This window comes from Apteryx mantelli, chromosome Z (genome assembly GCF_036417845.1).
Source record: "Apteryx mantelli isolate bAptMan1 chromosome Z, bAptMan1.hap1, whole genome shotgun sequence".
NCBI lineage: Eukaryota > Metazoa > Chordata > Aves > Apterygiformes > Apterygidae > Apteryx > Apteryx mantelli.
Window position 1 is genome coordinate 63978475 of NC_090020.1, and position 24636 is coordinate 64003110.

A 24636-nucleotide genomic window follows, 5' to 3' on the forward strand; every position below is an offset into this window, starting at 1 on the left:
CAAAAGAATAACCTCACTTGCATATCTCTTCTCAGAAATGATCAAGAGTCATAAACCATAGCACATTTTTGTTTAAAATAAGTCTTACAAGAACAAAACATAGAAAGGAAAGATAAATAATGATTTATATTACTGACATTTATATTGCAGGAAATTTCTCAATTAGTAAAAACAAACTCTGTTAAACAAAATTTCATGAGAAAGCATCACACACAGAAACTATCCTGTAACTCATTACTTCCCAAATAATTTTGCTGCAAAACAAGAGATTTGCATAACAGGCAATACTGTTTCCAAATAAATCTCAATAGTTAAAATCTGGTAAGTATTTTTTCTAAAACTGTGTATAATGCAAGGCCTTAAAAAACAGCAATAGTTTATTGGATTTTGGTATGAACAATCAAAGTATTCCCAAAACCATAAAAACATAAAACTTTTAATTACATGTTCCTACATTTTTAAAGTACACTACATTTAAAAAGTGTACATAGAGCATAAAGAAAAATTGAACTGCACACTTATATGGAAGCTGCTGTGCTGAAGTGTTTATGTCCCACAGCTGCATAAATCTATCTTTTATACTGGTTGTCTCCATATGCTTTTTTTTTTTTTTTTTTTTTTTAAGGTTTATTCACAAGTTGTTTTGCAGGCTTTCTTTCCTAAAAAATGTGTTTTCTTCTGATAATGAAGCCTGCACTAGGCTGGCTGATCGCCAGCTACTTTCATGTACTCTTTCTGTAGGTGCTTAATATCATTTTCATGTGGCTTGGTTGGAGAAAAAGAACTATCCTATTTTCCTCACAAGAGTCGCATTGACTGTTTTGTCTTAAACTGTCTTTGTCAGCACAACTGTAAAAATCTGCCCAACCTTTCTGTTGTACTGAACTGTTAGTAGATAAGAAAAATAACATCAACCAGATCATCTTTTACATCAATATTTAGAGCCCAGAAAAAGATGAAAAATTGAGGCAATCTAATTCCAGCATTTATGCTAGGTGCAGAAGTGCTTGATACTTACATGGTAACTCACCATGGTGAAGTGCTAATGCGTTTGATGCCAAATAAAAGATTTTGTCTTGTGGCTCATTAGTTTTCCAGCAGTTACTCTTGCAGTAGTTTTTCTTGACTTTCTATCAGTTATTTCTCTTTTCAATCTGTTATTTTAGCTACTTCTTCTTTATAACAATTCACCCTTGTGCAAACTATTGCCCAACATCATCAGTTACTCTTGCAGTAGTTTTTCTTGACTTTCTATCAGTTATTTCTCTTTTCAATCTGTTATTTTAGCTACTTCTTCTTTATAACAATTCACCCTTGTGCAAACTATTGCCCAACATCATCTTTTGTATATTTGCTGTATCTTACTTGCATGAAGATTAAGCACTTATTACAAAGAATGTGATGCAATCTTATCTTTACAAAACATTGCATAATTTACGGTATGGTATAATATACATTGAATAAGAAAAAAACGGTAACACATTCATTTAAATTTTATGATTGGTATATGTGATATGGAAGAGCCACACTGTTTATGTTTTTATGAATACCTTTATTGAAACTATTTTAACAGTTAAAGAGAAGGGTTTATTCATTAAGATCTTTTTGTTGTTGTTGTTTCTAAAACTAGTTTAAGGTATGCAGAAGAGTAAAAACAGCAAGATCAGTAATGAGTTCTGGTGAAGTAGAGCCATGGTTTTTTTTTGCCAGGCTTCACATCTGCCCTTCCCACCCACCCCTGACACTAAGCAGATATGCCAGAGCCCTATGACAAATGAAAGCAATTTCTCTAACATTCTGGGGAAAGCAGTAAAACTGCTTGAGAAACTAAGGCAAAATTAGTAAGTACATTTTATAGGTGGGTATGTAAAGATTATTTCCTAGTCACATCTTATAAAGTATATAATTAGAAAAGGAAGCAATCTTCTGGTAATTTTTCAGTTAATCTTCCTGCAGTTCAAGATATTCAATATTCTCTAGATAAAGGATGGATTCAAGACTAACAGAGAAAACTGCCTTAAAAATTTAAGGTGGTAAACTTCTGTAGCATATAAAGACAGTAAGGACAAAAACAGGAACAGATGTCAAATGTCACTAAAATAAAGTATCGAATCTATTAAGAAAACAAACGAACCAGAGAATGCATTTGGAAAAGCATAAATAGTAGAAAGCATAAATATTAACTACAGATCACAGCCCTGATAGTGTACAGTAATGGCGCTACCTTCACGTTCAGTAGCCTATTTATGTATAACCTGCTGCAGAATTGGGCCTGGATTCACAGCTATTCAGAAACATTTCTAGAGCATTTCTATGGCTTTAGGAAGGCAAAGATAAGTGGGTATACTTGACTTTGAATTGATTTTTTTTTTAACCTGAGTTTCAGAGATGCTTCCTTAAAACAGAAAATTGACTATGTTTTTCTTTTCAGAAAAAAAAAGAAAAAAAAAAGGAATTTACTGCTTCTGGAGAGGACTGATGCCTTGATTAAAGAAATACAGAAAAATATATTAGATTTGAGAGAAGTAAAATAATTTCAGAATAAAATTGAAACTAGGCATTGATTAAAGTCTCATCTTCCATTGTGTGGCAAAGCACAACACAAGGAATCAGAAAACATGTCAGTTCTTATTATTCTTTCTCCCAAGAATGTGCTAACTTGCATTACAGCAACACACAGAGACTGCCTTGGGTGTAGGTAATACAAACTACTGGTTCAAAATGCTGCCCTAGCAGTTCTTCTGTTCTCATAAATTAAAGGTGGCAACAGCACATGCTTGCTGCTGCTCACTTTGGCACTGCAGGAGATCAATCCTACAGAAGTGCAATACTTTGACACCAATCAGATCATATGAGCACCAGGAAGATGAAAACTTGAGTTTACTATAGACAAGTAAAACGGCTTCAGGCAACTGCCTTTCATATAATCTATGTTAAAAGAATACAGCTAACCCCTTCCCCACAAACTTCACCTAATAGCTGCATCTAGCTCTGAACATAAATACCTGTCAGCTCCTCCCCTAAATATTATTTTGCCTTCTCTTATGTGTCAGCTGAATGTCCTGATAAAATCCAGGCAGACACTAACATTTCTTCCTCAAAGCTTTCTGTTTTACTGCTTCTTCCTCAAAAGCCTCTGCCAAAATATCTACAAAACCCAGACTGCTACCATGGGTAAACAGATGTCAGTCCATGGCTATTTTCTGTCCTCTTTCCTTTCCCTACTGTCTTTCTCTGCTACCAAAACAGTACACAAGAAGAGAGGAAAACTACACTGCTCTCTAAAGACAATCCTATTCTGTGGTGTTTATTGGTTGTACATTGGCTCTATACCCATAATCCCTGCTTTTCTGTGTGCCCATATCTTCCAAGTACAGTGGGTCAAATATTGCCTCCCTTCTGTGCTTACACAGAACCTAGCCTGAAAAGACCTAAATCCAGCTATGTTTTGCTGGCATCCAGATGCCCTCACTGTCAATAGTCATTAAGACTATCAAAGCTAATGGAGAATAAATAGCATTTTTAGAGTAACTTTGCTGAATGCTTCAAGATCAGCAGAAACCTTATTTCAGAAATCAAATATCATGTGGACACCTTACAAATGAGCAATACCATTCAGCTGCAATAAATGAAGAATAACAATTTACAGATTTGCTGTTAAAAATAAGCATGTTCTACCAGATTATGGTTTCTTAAATGTAAATATAAAAACACACACACACACACACACACGAATAAAAGATAGATGCTTTGTCTCTACACAGTTGTACTGCCAAATGCCTTCATTCATAAATAAAACAAAAATGCTGTATTTCTACAGAGTTGACTATATAAAGGAAAAAAACCTATAGTTCAAATGTGCATCACAGAAGCTAGAGTTGATCTGAATATCAGTACAGAGCATAAGTGAATACAGTTCATGGTGTCACTCTGCAGGAAACTACTTCTGGGATAACTGGCAATCTTGCTTCCCATGCTTTGGTACAAACCAAACTGGTTTATACAGGCAAGGAATGGTTTTGGGACTCCTATAAAATTACTCTAGTTGAGAAAAAAACAAAACAAAACCAAAAAAACACATAATTTTGAAAAAGATCTGCCTAGCAGATTATTGTATTGGTTGTTTATAAGAACAAAGTCAAGTTATTTTTGAGAACAGTAAATATATATGCAACGTCAAAATTGCAGTACCAAGGGCCTCCCAAGTCATTCCTCATTTTGGCCTTGAACCACAGGAACCAGGTTTTAACTATGGTAATTACGGCACATAACCACAACCAGTAATAAACAGCAAAGCCTGTAAACACTGATTATTGGTTTCAATAAATAATCTTGATCTGATCAGATCCCACACAGACAGATCTGGAGTAGGGGAAGCATCCTGCAAGGGCAATAAGGGCAGAGAGAGTTCACCATTGTAAGCACCCTTGCTAAAAGAGACTCTCTCCAACCTCAAAATACTTACTGATTTCAGAATACTTTTCTGAGTCCCTAAGAGAGTTAGGGGTGGAAACACATTTGCTATGTTGAGAAATTCAGTAATCAGTTTAACCCTATTGCTTGTGAAACTAATAATTGCCAAAGTGGTTACTAACTGCTCTACACCCAACCAGACAGGCTAGCGGACAGAAGAAAAAGAGGAGACGGTACCTGCCCTCTAATATATATATATAAACATTTGCAAATGCTTGCATATTAAATGATGGGAAGAGGGAAATTAAGAACAAAAGGTAGTAATTCATTAAGCAGTACTTCCTGAGTAGTCTGACTTTCAAATATGCACAGAGAACAGATTCAATAAGATATTTTGAGAATAGTTTGCTATGCATGCATTTTGAACTCATGTTTCAGGGTTTTTTGTTTGGGTGTTTTTCTTTTTAAAGTATTAGTTACTACTTACTACATATTTGTTCAGGAATATTGATATCATTTGCAGGTGATTTTTACTTCTTGGTGTCCTCCTCTCTGTTACTAAACTCAGAACCTGCAGCTTGAACTAAATTAAACTGCAATTCCATATGTACTACTTTAAAATATAGAAATAAAGAAAGAAACCACTTGCTACTTTATTGTTCACTATATTTCAAAAGCCCAGAAGGATACCTAGGGAACTGAAAAGACAGTATAAGTAGTAGTTAGTTATTAGCTGTGAAGCTATACCACCACTGTACTGACTAGTAGTGCATGAAGTGCTGGGATCAAAAAGAAAATCACCCACTATATTGTAAAGGTGATTTTTTTCATCATCACTCAAAAAATTCTCAAACTCAGAAACATCTCTGGTATCATAGTGAAATGGAAATTAGTGCTGTTCTGACATTTTTGACACTGCATGAATGGGCTAGGGAAGTTAAATGGTTTAGAAGTAAACCCTCTGATTTTACACCCTGAGAAACAATGCCATAACTTAAGAAGTACTTTGAACCCTTGATAGTATATATTGACAGGAAAATAAAAATCTGTGGTTTAGTGTCAATTTATTGGGACTTGCAGGAATTATCTTTAAATTAGTAACTTTTTTACTTCTCAATGCAATTTCCTACGAAGTTTTGCTCTTAGGAAGGTTGTTTTTTGGAGGGAGGGTGTTTATTTTTTACACCTGCTTCATGCATGAATGTATATCATTTTCAAAGATCAGCAAAGAAAAATCGGAAGAACTTTGTCAACAGATATGCCTATCCCTTGCTCTATATCCAAAATATATATTTCCTGACAGCAATTATTTTTCTTAAAGAAAGGTAAATAAAAGGTTACAAGTCAATCTCAGTGACTTCTTTATATCCTATTCAACAATTACTCTGTTCTATGGGAGATGAAAGAATCCTATTCAGTTGAAACAGCTTGATTTAATGACAAGTTCATTACATTTGTACTTCTGAATAATTTTTGCATTTTTTCTTTATATAACACTAATAAGCTTATGAGAACATTATAATTTAGCCAATTAAAATCAATGCAATTACTTTTAAAGATAGGCCTGTCCTTGTTTTTAATGCAAGTGTAGCTTACTTCCATACACTAAATATTTACACTAATTTTAAAAATAGGTCATGTGTACTATATGACCAGAGGATTAAAGACCTAACATTCAAATAACTAACATTCAAATTTCTTATGTACTGTCCTAGAGAATAATAAATGTGAAATACTCTCATATTAGAGACACACATACCTCACTGCTCAACAACCCATCTGCAATTCTGAAATACTTATTTTCTTGCTCGAAGAGTAAATGTTCTTACATGTATGTCTTTGCTGCTCTTGGTGATCAAATTGCCTGTCATGGGTAATTTCAAGGGTGTCCATGTTCCTTCACATACCAGTTTTAGATCAACTCTGTATCATATACTTTTTTCCAGGATATCTTTCAATATAGATAGGCAAGAATAATACACAAAGAACTTCTCAAGTCACTAACCTAAAACATAGCAAACCTAAAATCTGATTCCAACTTTTCTAAAATAAAGATGAGAAATACACAAAACATTATGTTCACTGTTTAAGTAAGCTTTCTGAAAACAGTCTGGAAATGTGTGCAAAATCTTGTTACAGAGCAGTGAATGTTAACTGTCTCACAGCATTGCTCACTCAGGCTCACTCCCTTTAGCGTTAGCAGCCATTTTCTGACCACACCTGTCCCATAGGAGTCTCCAGTGGAGTAGTGATGTTATGTTTTGGTCTCAATTCATGAAAAGAAAAAAGCACCCTTTCATCTACTTGAGGGGCATATGAAAGACACATTTCCAGCACACATAGCGAGTCTTCATTAAAATGCATCCTTTCCCTATAACTTCATTTCCTTCAGATACCTTCAAACTCCTTCTCCCACCTCCATGCTCTGCTACATGTTTACATATTTCCTAAGAAGTTCTAAAACTCGGAAACTGTTTTGTCTGTCTCCTGTTTCAGCCGTAACAAGCCTCTCCTCTTACCCCATCACCCAAAAGCCTAGCCGCCTTAATTTGGTGAGTCAGCAGCTTTCGCCTTCTAGCAAAATGTTTGCACAGAGCATTCTAGGTCTCCACCAAAAGGCAAACTGTATACACTACACTTCAAAACAACTATTAAAATAAAAAAATGCTAATGAAGTCATTATTTACTCATTTAAGCTGAGTATTCAAAATACATTTATGGGAACTTTCACCTATTTTTTAAAACTTAAATTACTGCAGTTGTACTATTGCAGTTCTTTACCGACTGCTAGTGATAAAACATTCACAGAAACTGCAGACTTTAAGCAAATTCAGTGCCTAGCACCAAAGCAGAGAAACAAATTTATGACCAACTATGTAACCTCTCATTGCATCAAGGTTTTGCACCAAAGCATTCATGACTGATCTATAATAATAAACAACAAAAACTGTAATTGTCTAGATACTGTAAGTAAAAATTTGGATCAACAATTAAAATGAAGAACATTGTGATCTTACTGCAGGAAAAAGGAGAAGAAAAAAAAACATTCCAAAGATGAGTACATGAAACAGCTTTTATCCATGCCCACATAGGTATTTCAAAAAAACCCAAACCCTTAAAACCCAACTTTTTAATGAAATATTATTAGATAGGTACCTGACCCATGTTTTACTCTTCAGGAGTATGAAGATGACAGATTGACATAAAGAATCAGTTCACCTAACTATTCAGGATCAGCAGTGAGAGATGCAATGAAATTAATACAGTTTGATATTCTAGTGGAAAAGACGGTGGCTAAGACATGTATACTCAATTACAGCAGAGTTCTTGGTGAAGCAGTGGAAATAACTACCAGAATTTCAAAAAAGATTCCTGTTTGGAAGAATCCATATAAGCTGGATTTTATGTATGAGCATACCAAGCTACAAGAAGAGTAAGACACAGAAATACAAATATGCAACTATTCTGCTGAAACAGTTCTGTTTGACTGAGAATCTCACTAGTAACTTAAAGTTGACAACTAGTTAATAATCTAGTAGAAAACAAAAAAAAGAAATGAACTTTTTAATAGCAACAGAACATATTTGCCTGGGGAGTAATTAAGAGAAGTGACGGAAGTGCCGTTACTCTGAACATTTTGTCCTGAACACAATTTTAGAAAAGTATGAAAGAGCATAATCCTCCACTGATGAGATGACAGATTAGATGACTTAATACATCCCTTCTGCCTTTAGAGTATATGAATTTAATTTCATGCCTTTATTTCTAATAGGACTGATCCCGCATTCCAAGTACCTAGTGAAACAACACTAATTGGTATAATTGGCTAACTGATATAACTGACATTAGGGAAAGCCAGTGGGTCAATATGCAAGATTGGAACACTGGAAACAGTACTTTTTAATCACCTATTATTAAAACATGGAAATAAAAAAATGGAAATCATATTGGGAAAGATATAAGCTCCACTGCAAGCAAAACTTAAGGAGTACCATGAACTTGTAATACCTTTAATACTGCATCCAACACAAAGTATTTTGGACTTTGCTGTGAAAGATGAAGATCAGTCAGTCACTGAAATGTGAGTGGTTGCTTAGAAACCACTGATAACAAACTAAAAAAAAAGCAAACTCAATCATGACTATATGTAAGCAGAGTGACATTTGAACTAGTTTTCCAATATTGATAAAAATTATGAAAGGTTATAAAATTATTACAAAATTGTGAGTAATAAAAAGCACAAAAATTGTGACTTCAAATTGGAAGTCCTTAAAGACAGCAATTTAGATGGTCCAAAGTCACAATTCTGCAAGACTGAAAAAGGACAATTCTGGTAAAAAGCACAACCAGGTTCACTGTCAAAGTGAAGGCAACAAATTAGAAATGAAAAAATGACATACAGCAATTAGAAAGATGAAACAGATACTAACATATATTTCTTTCTCTTTGGAAAAAAACAAAATCATCTAATCACACCACACAAGACTGTTGCAGTATGCTTCACACCACTAGTAATAAAGAAAGTTGTTAAACACCATCTACTGGAACAATAAGTCTATTTTAGTCTGTAAATTTCTATTTAAATTTCTAAAAGACTTAGCTGAGAAAGTCTCTGTCTCCTCATCTTCCAACAAATTTGTCCTATGGATATTAGAAGAGGGATAATACCATGCCAGTCTTTGAAAAGTGAATTCAGAATTACCTAGTTGTTTGTAGGTTGGTATCAACATACTAAGACATAAGAAAAAAAAAAGTTATTTTGTAAATAATAAGCGGTAAAGTTTTAATTGTTAAAGAAGTACAGTATAGGAAAATAACTGGTGCCAACTACTGTGGTTTATGGAAAATGGGTCATGTATAAAAGTGTAATTTTTTAGGTAGTACAGGAACGGGCCAAAAAACTTGCTCAGCTATTGGAGAGAATGCACTCTATAGAGTGAAAGACTGCCTGTTCAGACTTTCAACAAATTTTTTTTGAGAAGATGAACAACAGAAGTCTACAAATGAAAGCTCAGGAAACAATACTGATAATTGAAAAGGTCTTAACTTTACTAGAGAAAAGCAAAAAGTAGTATTTGCTGGAACCAAACTGGGCACAAATGTTTCACAAGAGGTGTAACTAATCACTAGAAGAAACGATGAAGTTAAGCAGTACATTCTGTACTTATCAAGACTAGATACTTATCAAGATACTTGATACTTGATACTTATCAAGACTAGATACTTCTCCAAAAGATATTCTACAACCAAATACAATTAATATCTTTATCTAACAGAAATTGCTGGGCTCACAATAAGAGTAGCTGGGACAAACCGTGATATACAGGAGGTCAGACTAGATGATCTAATAGCTCCAAAACCCATGCTACTTTTTTCTATTTCTAGTTTACATGATGGGAAAAAGGAAAGTTTCATATGTTTCCACACTCCTGGCCAAAATAAACATACTTACTTGCCAAGTGTTCAAAAATCTATAGTGCCCAAATTTAACTAAGATTCATAGGCCAGAACACAGACCTTTGTATAAAAATTAAATGAGTAAACAGTAGACTTTTGAACAAAGTTTACATCACATACGTTTCTCTTTGAACTATCATTAGTACAAAGGTGACAAAATCACCATTTACTCACTTATTCATGGAAACAGCAGAATCTACTCAAACACTGTAGTTTTGGATAGTTCCCTACAAAGAACTAGAAAGAAAGTATGGAGAAAATCCTTTGGAACTGCTCTAAGTTCCAAAGAAGTTTTAGAACATTTGAGCTCAAATATCTGGTCATATTTAACAGCCCCCCGGCTACTTGAGTTAATGTCAGAGTCATGGCAGACCAGTGAAGAAACACACTCTCTCTGCCAGCCTAGCCAGAGACTCTCTGTAATCTGTGAAGGATACGTGCAAAATATTTGGCCTTACAGTGGTGACTGAGAGTTAATTTCCTTTGCTTCAGTGAAATGGGAAGATCTCACTCAAAGCTACACAGAAGCTTTACGAACGCCTGGTAGGATTTTTTTTTTTTTTTTTTTTTTAAGACAGACACAAACTTTTTAATAAACAGATAAAACTCCTCCTATCCTCTTCTGCACAAAGCTGAGTTAATTGATGGGAGAAATATTTCTGTGTCCAATGGTTACTCTTCTTGAGTCAAAGACTACCACTACACTTTATGAAAACAGAACAGTGATTGTATTCAAAAAACAAAAGAACAAAGATAATCGCAAACATAGCAGCAAATTAGGAAGAAAATATACCTGCTTCTTTTTTTGCCCCCCTCAAAAGTTCTTGTTCTTATGATACCTATAGTCTAATTCACAGATGTCAGAGTAGCATAAATGAGGGACAGAATGACAAGGATGGAAGGAAACCCTGGCAACCTACTTTTTCAGATACTCTGAAGAAAATTGTGGGCTTCTAGGCAGCATGATGGCAGGTCTTTTTTTTTTTTTTTTTTTTTTTTAAAGAAAAATATGCAGTGTAAACAAGTGAAGAGAGAACCTACAGAGTAAAAGATAGCTTTGTTAGGGAAATGTTAGTTAGGGAAAGGGAATGCAGCCAGCTGTGATGTTTTTAGGTTAAAATCTCTAAAAAAGCCTCATTACAAATAACTACATTCTGAGAGTAGTCTAACATTTTTCCAGAAAATCATGTCCTCTGATGTGACAAAAAGAAAAATATCCAGATAATACAGTGAAAATGTCTGTACATAGCAGGAAACATATAAATTAAGAAAAAAAACAGTCTTTCTTAAAATAAATCTTAATAAATTTATGAAAGGGATTGTATGATTTGGTATCCTCAACAGCAGGAGCATGTTCTGAGCTGACTTGGGGGGGGTGCGGTGTAACTAGGTTCCTAGATTCCTAAACACTTCTCTGTAAGCTGAATGAAATAGGCCTTCGTTTATCCAAAAATCTCCTGGCAGTAAGCATATATTTATGAAAGTCACTTCTCACATGACAAAGAATAAGCACAAACTTCGCTATCTTCAGAACAAAATAGGTCTTGTTTTATTACTCATTAACAAACAAATGGACCCCCTTTCCCTGCACAGTTCATCAGCTTCAATACGTTTCCTTTACAGTCTGTCATGAAGAGCATAATGTTTGCAATCCTTTTAACAAATGTAAGACATCAGCAGCTCTGAATTAAGACAATAGTGATAACCAAATATGATGCTACACAAACAGGCACAGGAAGGACTTTCCCCCCTACTTATATAGAGTTTGTTGGAGTTCTTTCATAGAATCAGTGACTGAAGAAAAATGGGGACAGAGTATCAAAGGGGCTAAGTCACTCCTGTCAGCTAGCTTAAAAAAATCCTTTTTGTCAAGTCTTGAGATAAAGACTCAAAGTGACTGTCTGACTCCCCAGGTCAGACTGAAATGAACTTAGGGGAGTTCACCTTCTTATTTTACAGACAGGAGAACAAAAAAACAAACCAAAACAAAACAATCCTTCACTACAAGAAAGCATGCATGGGTTAAAATAGTTCCTGATTAAACTTAACTGGTTTTGCCTCTCTTTTCAATCATAGGCTAGATCATTTGAAACAAAGATTACATAGTGCCACAGATTATCAAGAGCAAATAGAGTTTAACATAAGCATTTCATGCATGTATGTAATAACTCTCTTCAAGGCAAACCTGTAATACAAAGCTTACTTGCATATTATTTTTGTGTGCTTTTGAAAGCCATTCTTTCATCCAAAAATCTATTAGGTTTCAAATTATAAGGCACTGGCATATGTATATAGACAAGTGGGAAAGATGGAGGCATTTAAGGTAAAAAAAAGATTCAATTTCTAAACCATTATTTAATCCAATGCAGTCTTAATTTATGATCCTAAAGTCATTTGCAAACCTTGGTCCCAGCCAAATTCAGGAACCACAAAACCCACAAACTTAATGTTTTTGATATTTTAATTTATATTTTCAAAACAGAATAGAAAATATTATTTGTTCAAATTGATTCAAATGTTTATAATCAACAATCATGTACAAGAGCTCTTATTTAGGTACTTTTTAAAAGCTAAGACCATCTGTTGGAAAAGGTTAAAAATTCTAGAAATGCAGTGCAAAGTGTCATAAGCCATTGTTTCTCACACCAGAAGTTGAACTATTTGACTCCACATAAAAAAAGAAAAACAAAAGCAAAAATGGAGTTTGCTCTGAAAGACACAGTCTAATCTGGAATAGGAACTGCTATACAGTAAGTTATTGACCTTTCCAAACAACAATATAACCCACCCCTCACCCTTCTGAGGAAGTGGAAGCATAACTACCTCTGGAAGAATTGAAGTTCTCACTGCGAGTTCCCATGCCTAATCCTGTGTGTCACTGCACAACTGCTGCTGAGCCCCTGTTCTCCCCTTGCTTCCCATGGAGCTCAAAGCTTAACTTGGCAGCTCGGAAAGTTCTCACTGAAAATGGTTCAAACTGTTTACCATCACATCCTCCCACACACATGCAAAAACCCACAATGTCAAAAGTCAGGGATATTTTTTAAAAAACATGAAAATCATGGAATCCATAACTCCAATGACAGCCATGACAAAAATGCAGTTTTAATGATGGGTCGGCAAAAAGTTCATGTAACCCTAGACTATTCTGTGGAGGGTGAGTTGGAGGGCATAACGTGGTTCATTTTGCATCCTGGAATTTTTTCCTGTTTTATTAGCTAGAATTGCTTAAAGCTTGAAAAGAACCAAGCATTGGGTGCACATGAATTCCATTTTTGACATAATTTTTCAAGCAATCAATATAAAACAATTTGGGTTTTAAAACCTCCTGCTATAAAAATATTAAAGCTATAAAATTAAAATATAATATTTGGTAATATAATATAAAATATAATATATGGTAATATTTAAAATTTATGTTTTACATTTAAAATCTTACTAAGTCAGTCTAGCAGTGGCTAATACAACCTCCCAACCAACCAACAGGGAGGGGAGAAAAAGAGGAAGAAGAAAGAAAAATCTAATTTGTGACAGTTCCTGAAGCAAGGTCAATTCTAGAAAGCAAATCAGATTGAAAAAAAGAAAGTGTTAAACAACAACAAAATAAAACAAAATAAAAACCAGGAGAGGGAAATTAACTATGCAGATATGAAAAATGAGTTAACAAGAGTTTAGAGTGGCAGACTGCTCAAAACTCAAAGCCCTACAGCAGTATGTATGCCACACAAAAGACAGCATAATTTTCAAGTAATCAGTAACTTGTTTAATTTTGCTCAAAAAACTTTAAGGGAGAGAGAAATTAATTTGGTTTAAAAAAAAAAAAAGTCCTCTTTTATTCATTTCAAGTGCACCTGAACTCAGAGTGAGCAGAATCAATACCATGTAAGTCACAGAAACCATATCTGAAGAAGAGAAAACATGAAGGTGTATTTGAATTAGCCTGACAGGTTCATGGCGTAGAAGAACGTCCCCAGGAATAGCAGGAAGAAGCTTGCTGTTCTGGATCAGGATGTCCTCCTCACTATTGGAAGAATGGGCTCAAGTGTCTCTAGCGAAGTGGCAAATCTTTGACCGTAGAAGCTTCACTGACAAACTCTTTTATTCATATTGAAGTAGCAGACTTTGTAATGAGTAACATGCTATGAAAGAATGTAAGGTCTCTCAGGTTCTTAAAGAATCCCCCTCAATTTCTAATGGTAATAAAGAAATAATATTTGAGAGGACTGAAATATAATACTCCCTCTACCCCTTTCTATTGACAAACTAATCTCTTCTGTCTTCCCCAGAAAATACTATTATATCCTACCATTGCAGAACTGGCAGACTCAGTAGAGAGAGAAAACTAAACATCTGCTCCTATGTTAGGTTTGCTAATACAAAAATAGCTTGTCTGTTATTCCTTTTCTTTTCCAGCGTGGGTACTCCAGTAGCACCAACTCTACAGAAATGATACTATTTCATATTTTTTCCACAACATATACAGCAATTTATTACCCAAAGGTCGCAAAGGACATCACAACGGTGCTCATTTCTCTTTCACAATTAAGTAACATCTCTATTTATAACAAAGATTTAATGGAAAGGTAAAGTTAAGAAAATCAGAAGATACTGAATATACTTTAATACAATCTGACAGCTGGAAATCAACATCATGAAATACTACATACACTGTTTGGGATCTGCCAGTATACATAGATGAAGGTCGCATGAACAGCTCATCTGATGTAATAGTTTACTGTCACTGAAAAGAGGAGGTCTTGTATTACTACTCCCTCCTAATCTGTTCCTTCTTGCTCTACTACAACATCTAGCTATTTGGCACTAGTCCCTTTCTTGTCACTCTGGTGTTTGTTGATCCCTTCCATAAGCATACGTTTTGTGGCAGACAACTAGCTATTCTTTTGCTCAGTTAAATTTCTTACGGGATAGTGAAATAAGTCAGTGGGGTTCTGGATCAGAAGATCACGTTAAATGATAGAAATGTGCAACCAGGAGTCAAGGGTACAGGAAAAAAGAGCCAATATAAAGAGTTAGGTAAGTTAATACTGTCTCATGAAACTGCAGACTTGCTCATTATTTTACAAGGAATTGCCAAATAAATTTTCATATTCAGTGAGTAATCTGGTCAGCAGTCTATTATTCACATTTTAAGTCATTCTTCATGTCCAGCAAGCTAATTTATAGCATATGCCAGATTTGTTATCTGTTCTGCTTCTGTGTGACTATATAGGGAGAATATAACCTTTAGTATACAACCACAAGACTCAGAGATAAGAAATACATATGCTTAATATTTATATAATGAATTTCTAGTATTGGTCAGTTCATACAATTACGTGTGATTTCCATCTTGATTTTAATAATGAAAAATAAGCTTATTTTCAAAAAATCTTTTCTTTTTTCAATAAATGTGAATGACCACCCATATCATTGGTAAACCTGATTTCTTTAATTTTAGTTCCCTATGAATGCAAGAATAAGTTTTTCTACTCTTCATATTAATGCTGGTATAAAACATATTTCTTGAAAGAATTATGAGGAGAAAAGGAAGGACAGACTGTAGGAAAAGACCTTAAGATATTTCACAATATAACAAAATATATTTCATATGAACCACAGAAGCTGAAAGTTTTACTTCCGTTGAGAACTCCTTAAGACACTTTTTCAACAACAGTAGTCCTCCGTTACTCCATTTAAGTTCCCATTTTGAAAACAAGCTTTTTCTTTCCTCAACAATTATAAGGTTCTAAACTGTAGAGTAAAATAACTAAGACCAAAATTAAGCAAGAAAAGAAAGTGCAAAGGAGCATTCTGACAAAAAGAAGAAAAAAGCTTGGAAAGAATACTACCAAAGGTCTTGTTAATTGACAGAATTACCAACCAAAGATCCTTTGGCAAGATACCGGATCTTTTGTCCTAGGGGCAGATGGAGCCTGCATATGACAAGAACTTTGATTGCTGTGGACAGTACGTATTGCCAAGCTCGCAAAGTTTCAGATGACTGACCCTGCCCTTGCAGAAGAGGCTTCACAGAAATAATCTCAGCTGGTATGCTATTTATAACTCTTTATGAATCTGAAGTCCTGTCTGCTGGCAGTGTGGGAAGCTGCAGATTTGAGGAAATCAGGTCAGAGTTCCCGTAACTGCAGCTTTGGAAAGATTCTCTTGGCAGGTGGAACAGACTTCCTTCACTCCTTGGGTAAAGAGATGGAATGGGTAATGAAAGTCTGGTCACTTAAAGGAAAGAATAGTAGAAAATATTTTACACACTATTGCATTAGAACAGTTTTACAAGTTGAAATATTGAACTGGAGCATTTATCAACTTCTGTCTGCATAACCAGAAAAAGAGAATTAACAGATTATGCACAAAACAGTGTCTTAGTCTACAAATGACCGCTACAATTACACCAATGTATATTCGCCACGTGAATGTACTCATTTTTGGAGAGAGAGAGAGAAAAAAAAAAGTAAGTTTTCTCAAGGAAAAGCTCAAATCAGTTCCAAGTAACTTAAGATAAAACCAGAAAACAAACAGTTTTAGTAGTGTAAGAGTAGCTCCCTAGAACATTGTTCACTGCAATTTCTGTTAAAAGGTAACTTTCATTCCACTAATTCAGATTACAGTGCACGTTATTTGGATCTCTAAAAAGGGCTAATCTCACAACCTTGATGGAGTTTCACAAATGTAACCAAATAAATGCCTGCAAAACTGCCTGTACAACCATAACAGGAACTTAACACAAAGAGATCAATTCTGTTGTTCAGAGTGGCTGTTCATTCTGTGCTACAAGAGTTTTACTCTTGAAAAATTGCCCAGTCACAGAAGGGAACATCTGTAGTTCACCAGTTTGAGTACAATATATACTTATTGAATTTTTTTGATAAAAATGAATGAACAATAATTACTGTGTGATGATTTTACATAATAAAGAAAAGCCCTCAAGATAGAAAAGAGAGGAATATATGGACATTTATCATATTTTCTTCTTCAAATACATATGAATCCTAAAATACATCTTTAAGAATTATGTCAAAATCTGAGTTTCTAAGATTTTTGAATTTTATCTCATGCTTGTGTATCTATGGACAACTTAACAATTACAACATTTGTTATATAATTTCTAAAAGTATATGTCACTGTAAGGCAGAAATACCAGTTTTTAAGAACTCCAACCCTCGGTACATACTAAAATGTTTCTAGAAATATACTGAATATTTTATTTCAGGAGGTATAAAAACAGATAAATAATCTTTTATTAATCAAAAATAATAGTTAAAATGTTTTAAATGCATTTAAATCAAGCTAAGTGTCTTTTGGAGTATTTCAGCAGAGCTTGAATGAAACAATGAAGCCACCAATCCTTATACACAGTTAACTTGCACATAAGAATTATATTACTCAAAGATTTGGAGGTATGAGAGAGAAAAGAGCCATTATTTAGCCTTTCAGCATATCAGTCTGAGTGCTGCAAAGACAGTTATTTAATAAACTTTATGTAACTCCTTGCACTGTAAAGATTAGATAGTGCCTTAAACATTCTGGCATCTAAAAAGTCATATATGAAAGTACAGAGGCAGAAACAAAACCCTATGATTTGTAACTGTTTCAAGAATTATTTTATAATAAACAAGGTTCATTGTGCAAGATGCATTCAGAATTCATGATATTTCCTAATATCTACTAATGGATGAAATAGCTTTTAAATAAGAATTCTGCTGAGCAATATATGAAGGCTAATGTAGCTTTGCCACCCTCAGGCCTTAGGGCTTTTCATACTGTCATAATTTATCAGTAAATTATTCCCATGAACAGGAGACGACATTGTCACTTTATCTTAGCAGGCATTCTTGCTGATCCCCTAGCCAGAGGGCTCTAATGTTAACAGAACAATAGCCACCATTCAAAATCCTCCTTTTCTGCCAACAGGCAGGAACTACCATTTCAGCAGTCAAAGAAAAAAAACAACAGAGTGAGCCTAAAGGGTACTGGGCAGTGAATTTGTAGAGGAAGTGCTTGAATGAAAACACAGGCAACCGTGAATGCATTTTTTCAATATTCTACAACCTTATTGATTACAGAACTATGAAAACAGCTACTTAATCCTTTAAACTTCCCATCAGAGAATGGCAACAATTACAACTCTAAAAAAGCTTTGATTTCATCTTACACTAATATCCATACTGGACCAAAATACACAGAAATATTTTGTATGACTTTGTACAAGTTAAATATGCTCATCTTTTTCCTTGAACCTTTAGAAGTGGGAGAATCCAGTGACTATTTACCTAATGGTCAGGATTAGATCCTATTTTGTCAGACCACAGGAAAAGCTCCTAAATCAGGCAAATTGGGCAATGGGATTTTACAGACATCCCACAAACCTGACCTGAAGAAGAATCCATATTATGTGACTACTAAACAGCCAGCTCTGATCAAGAACAATCATATCATTTTTACCATCTTTGATGAAGAACTGCTAAACAAAACTAGGAAAATTCTGACAACTTTCATATTAAATGGCTGAGAGTATCACTGGCTTTTGATTCATACATGAAACAGTATGAGTATTACTTCCTTGGTAGGTAGGTACAAGTCTTATTTTCCAAGAGTTTTGGACTGTAGTTATTCATGAAGGCTATAAAAAGGTGTCTCAATGCAGTTTCAGAACTCCAACAAAACTGCATCAGCTACAGTTCTTTTTTTTGTTATTAAAAAACAACAGCTTCAATTAAAAAGAATGTTCTTATTGAATCAAGCACTTCTTGTTTTAAAAATAACCACTTGGCTTTAATTCAACTTCTGTAGTTTTACAGCAATTGAAGACTATTGCCACATTTCATCCAATGATATTTTCCATTAAAAATATTTATCATGAAGACAGCATCCTCAGCACTAAATACGAGAGGTCATGACCTAAAGATACAGCCATTTTAAGTAATCCAAGATTTATTTTTCAGTTAAGTAGTTACTTCTGCAAATGAGAAAAACCTATTTTGTTGATGAACAGTTACTGTAGCAAATCTGCATTTCAGAGGGCCAAAGTGTTATTTGTTTTTTTCCTTACAATCTGTTTTTGTTTGGGCGATGTAACAAAATGGCTAGTTTTAGATACTAATATCTTAAAATCAAAACCATCAATAACCTGAATATATCTAAGAGAGAGTTCTGTAGCTATGTGTCCTAGGCTACCACGAATAAATAAATTGTTCAGTGTTTAATTATAAGGAAAAATAAGGAACACACAAACCATCTATGAAACACTCTGAAAGCCGTATGACATCTTCCTTATAAAAGAAATCAACAGAATACTCCAAAGTAAATTGTAACTAACATCCCTAAGTCCTGAAGAAGCTTTCAGTTTGATTCTTTTGTAACCAATATCCATTTAAAATGACAAAAAATTGCAGTTCAGAGGAAGCTGAACATATTAAGTCCATCTTCATTTTCTGAAGGTCATTACGCAACTGCTGACCTCAATTCACAGTATTTTTTTTCCATTTTGTGTTCTATTCAGTAAAACAGTCAATCAAATTACTTGCTTGAGAATGCTATATTAAATACAAGAGTGAGGCATGGATGAACACAACCATAAAAATTAACATGAACCCACATGATCTTCTACCACAACAGAAGCAGCAACAAATTATTCCATGAACCAAATGAAGTATTCAGATATTTTTAAAAAGAATATCATAATGCCATTTCTGTAACAATGACATGCTATGTTTAAAGTTACAGCTGTCTGATTTTTTCAGAAATAATGAATAAGGAGCATTGATATTATGACAGAATCTAATATGCTGGAATAGTCTCTATTCTATGTAGAACCAACCACTTCCAAATTAGCCATTATCATCTCACAATTAATATTTAGACTTGAATTTCATCATGAAAACACTGTCAACTTATTCCCTTCTCTGAAGGAACATGATTTATGTTCCTGTGTCCCTTGGGACCAGGAGATACATCTCAAAACCACACATGCTAGAAAAAGAATGACAATAAGCTCATCCCACCTTCAGTCAGATTCTCTGCTTTCTCTATTCCTTCTCACCCTATCCTTTCAGTCACTTGAATTTCCTTATGCCTTCTTTCACAATCTTTCTCCCATCACGGCCTAATTCTGCTGTTCTCATTCTCATACCTCCTACTGTCTGGTCCTTATATTCTTTTCATATCTTCAGCCTTCCTCTATTTTTGCCTGCCATATCCTTCAGACTCTTCAGTTTCTTGCCTATTTCTGTTGACATGAATCATCCCGTAGGTTTTGTTCCCATATATTCTTCTGTCCTGTTTTCTTAGAAGGCAATCTAATTTCAACTCCACCAGAAAAACAAAGAGGTGACATTTTTGATTGGGGCATCTTGACTTGGAGCATCTACATATATTAAAGGAAAATGGCGACCATTTTGGTTAGATCAGGCTATGGCTTTAATATTATTTACAGCCACAGAAAGTGGCAGCTAATCTTGTTCCATAAAGTGTCACAAATTTGAACAAAAAATAAATTCCTACAGAAAAGCTTATGGAAAAACTACAAAATCTACAAAGAGCCTTTAGAAAGGACCAAGCTTGTCCTATCCTCTAAAATGAAATAAAAGGTTTTACCTATTCATTCAGGTAGAACTCTTTCAAATTAGTGGATTAAACAGCACTGTATTAAACTTTCAAGGAAGGTGGTCAAGGCACAATATTTGAAGACTATTCTGATCCAATTTGTATACACTGAGTATGATAATGATCTATTATTGGCCACCTGAATAAAGTATAACTGTTCCCATATACTGTAGTATCAAAAATTTTTGTGAATTCTGAACAACATCATCTAACACTATTAATGCAATGTATTCAAAAACAGAGGGGAAAAAAGGAATGAGAATCTAAACAAGAGTTACCAGACTCAGTGTTTGGCATGAGCCAGACAAAATCCAATGTCTGTTAATGTATATTACACAATCATATCAAGATTTTTAGCAACAACATTCCTATGTCATACAGAATGCTACAAGAGACTCGGGCAAATGCTGCAAAACACCACTCATTAAGCTTGCTTATTTTCTTGGTAACAACCATCAACAGCAAAATCCTGTTTTATCACTTCTGTTTAGTTGTAGTTGTCCAAAATTTACAACAAATAGCAAAATACACGTAATACAAAATGTTATGAAATTTCTAAACTTGCGGAAGTCCCATTTAACGGCATAAGAATTATTTCCGTGTGATAAAAATTTATATTGCACCAGTATTCTGAACCTAATGTGATCCAATTAGCTTATTCAAATTGTCTAAACAAGTTAGAGAACTTGTTCATTACAAAACGTATGAAAGCTGCAAAACATGAGTCCTCTCAAATTCTAGTCAGCCCAAGATACTCAGATGTACTTTCAAAATTCATACACAGTATGAATGTATGCAGAAATCAAGGGTTTTCAAGATGTAACTATCTATCTGAAAAACCTATTAAAATTCAAAGGCAGTTTAAGTGTATAAATAGCAGGAAATATTAATAAAATTACCCATATACAATAATAACTACAGTAAAAATTAATTCCCGCAAATAGAATCATGTGATAGAAAGCAGCACAATGACAGACTCACATACCCCTGACACAGCTGAGGACTCAAACACTATGATATGGAAGAGACATCTAAATACTAAAAAATATATATATACATGTGTGTGTGCGCACGTGCGCGCGTGTGTGTGTATATCTATATATATACGTCATGTCAACTGTAGCTAAGTATATTTTTCTTGGTTACATGTAAAATAAATGTTTTTTTAATTTCACTCTAACTTCAATTAGAACTAAATTGTAAAGAATTTTTTGTTAGAAAAGATAAACCTACAAATGAATACATTTTGTAAGCAGTATATGTTAACTAAGCAGTGCCTTGAAAAAAGAAAAAAAAGGAACCATGTAGTTATACTTTCAAGTTATCTGCAGTATTCTTATTTTGAGAAGCTCACGTCATGAACTGAAAAGTGACAATTTGAATTTAACAAGCACAACAGGTTGCCAAACTAAGATTACCGCTAACAATGTTCCCCCGTATGCTGAGCGCTTTCCTGCTCCTGCTGACCTTTCAGCACAGCGTTCAGACGCTATTGGATTAGAGCCGTTAACAAGTGACAGGTGCAGCCAATTAACCAAGCAATGACGTAACTGCGACTTCCAGTCTTAAGCATGAGGCTTGTTCAGAAAATAGCGCTTTTCCATCTACGAGCTCAGTATGGCTGCTTATCAGCCAAACTTAAGAACTTCAAAAGCTCTGTACTGCTGATACAGTTCTCATTAAAAAGTGATTTTGCTGTGAAATTATCCAACTGTGACTATGGTATGCTTTGCTGTTCTCCAACTTGGGAAGTTGTCAAACAATGCGGATTAACCCTTTTACTGAGAGGATCATAAATTTTCAAGCGCACAGAGTCAAAATGAAAACTGATGAAAAGGGTTGTGAGAATTATATGTCAATCATCAAAAATCCATCCAAAAAAGGATGCAAGAAACAAAGTAGTTGCAATATAGCTAAGTACTTATTTAGTCCTAAGAGTATGAACAAAATATTTCAGTATCACAATTCAGAATAAAGTGTCCAGTTGACTTCAGCTCTTCTGTGTGATGGTTCAAAGTACTTTTAGATACTGTTCAAAATTAAATCAAACTTTAATGCTATCAGTAGTCCTTTCCTAATATTAGTGATCACATAGCCTACAGCAATTAAAAAATCCCCTGCATTTTTGGAGGTCTGCTTATCTGAGGATGTGTATCCCAATATCAAAGTGGCCCATCCAGATCACTGCTGCTTCATCTTTTCAAAGATTCTCTTTTGCAATTACCTTTCCAGTTCAGATCTTCTTATTGTTTTGCACTAATCACCATGTCTTATGTCTTCTTAATGGATTAATACATTAAACTAACATTTTTGAGATTGATCCATATTTATCGATTATTTTTCACAGAAGACAATATTGCCATATAAAGTGCCTAGATAGCAGTCATCAGATTTTCTGGACCATGAACAACCCCTCAAAGTGTACTGTAGGCTACAAATGCATCCTTTTCACACATCTAACTGAATATACTGTATGCAATTCAGTAAATTGCTTACTGACCACATAGCAGTCAGTGGATGACAATTTGGAACTACTAGTTCAGAGTACCACTCAGTTATAATGCAGAGTGGTACAATCTTTTCAGTAAAGAGGGATGGATGGTGTATTAGGATCTCCCAAAGTCACAGTAGCAGCAAGCTGCAGATGTGTACATTTGTTTGTGTCCATGCTCAGGAACAGACATACCACAAAACCCACCCCTACCTATCCCAGCAGTAGGGACAATACAGACACCAAACACTGAGTGACCTGGGGCATGGCATAATTTAGTCCAACCCAGCATCAGCCATAGTTGACCTGAAGAAACATATGGATCCAGCAGCAGCTCATGACTATAAACATCTAGCCAGACAGTACATGTGTGGAGACACCAGGCTAGCAAGCTTCACCTGCAACTTAACAGTCATCTCCAGAGACAGATGACGTCTGGAAAGGTCAAGAACTACTCTAGTGAGATATGGAACAGGACACAAACTCTAACAAGATCTGGTTTGGTGCTAAGCCAGGCCCGTCATTCCTCCAGTGTGTTCCAAGCATACAGAAACTTGGTGCAAAGACACCTGACTTCATGGCATCAACTCAGGTGCAACATGACTTATCAGTTCAACTAAGCAACACATGCTGGGCTGAGGCTGGCTCCTGAAGAGACATTTGTGTACCTTGGTGTTCCTCCAGTGTTCTGAGAGGGCTTCTTAGGTTCTTTGCCAGGTAAATAAATAAATACCACTTTGGTTCAGTGCCCTCCAAAAAACCCTCCATTCTGGGAGGTCATGAGCACTATGCAAATACACCCAGCAATTCTCTAGAAGCTGGGTTGGGTGCAGCCTAGCTGTTGCAGAAAGAGACTTGATAAACCATGCTGACCTGACACATCATATGATCAAAAATGGTCAACTCCATTGCTCTAAGAATATAGTGCAAGACGACACAAGCTGCCTCCACATGTCACTTGGTAAGCTGGGCAGGACTTACTAGCTCTGATTCAACATTGCAGTAATGTGGTTTGAACAACTTTTAAAACAGAGTCCGCTTTGCAAAGAGTTAAGCTGTATTTCTGTAGCACTACACAAAATCTACTAAAATTCAGCCTGCTTTCTTACCCACTTCTACAGCAATATCTTTTTCTTCTTTTTTCTAATGCCCCCTAGATTTCTCATACTGCATTATTCTCATCTGCCTGCTTCTGTGACCCCTCTTTCTCTGATGCCTCAAAGCAATTCCCCTAATTTTTTGGAAGAAGCGTTGTCACTTACTGTCTGAGCTCTGGGACCCTAAAGAGCTTGAAAACATACCATGGAGACATCTAAGAAGCTGTTGCTGTCAGTAAAATCTGACAGGCTAGAGCTAGTTCCACAAAATTGCATATTCAATACTGCTTTCCCCACTGGATTCAGTGGTGCTATCTGAATTACCAGGGTTCTTCCCTCATCTGAGACGCTCTAATGTCCTCTCTATGTCCTGAGAGTGAAAAGCTGATTGGATAGCCATCCTGTGGTACTACTCCAGCCCTTTAACACCTTCTTGGTAATAAAGGCAGTCTCTATAGTATGCCATTCTATATAGAAGATGACAATACCTGATCTAGTTATTAGTAAAGGCAGCTTGGGATAGAGACCATTTTACCATGATGCTTCTCCAGAAAAACA

At 35.0% G+C, this 24636-nt stretch overlaps 1 protein-coding gene across 1 annotated transcript in view; it reads right to left on the reverse strand.

Moving 5' to 3' along the window:
• CWC27 (CWC27 spliceosome associated cyclophilin) overlaps positions 1-24636 on the reverse strand; it is a 114638-nt gene that overhangs the window by 59097 nt on the left and 30905 nt on the right. The gene's annotated exons all lie outside the window — the stretch shown is intronic.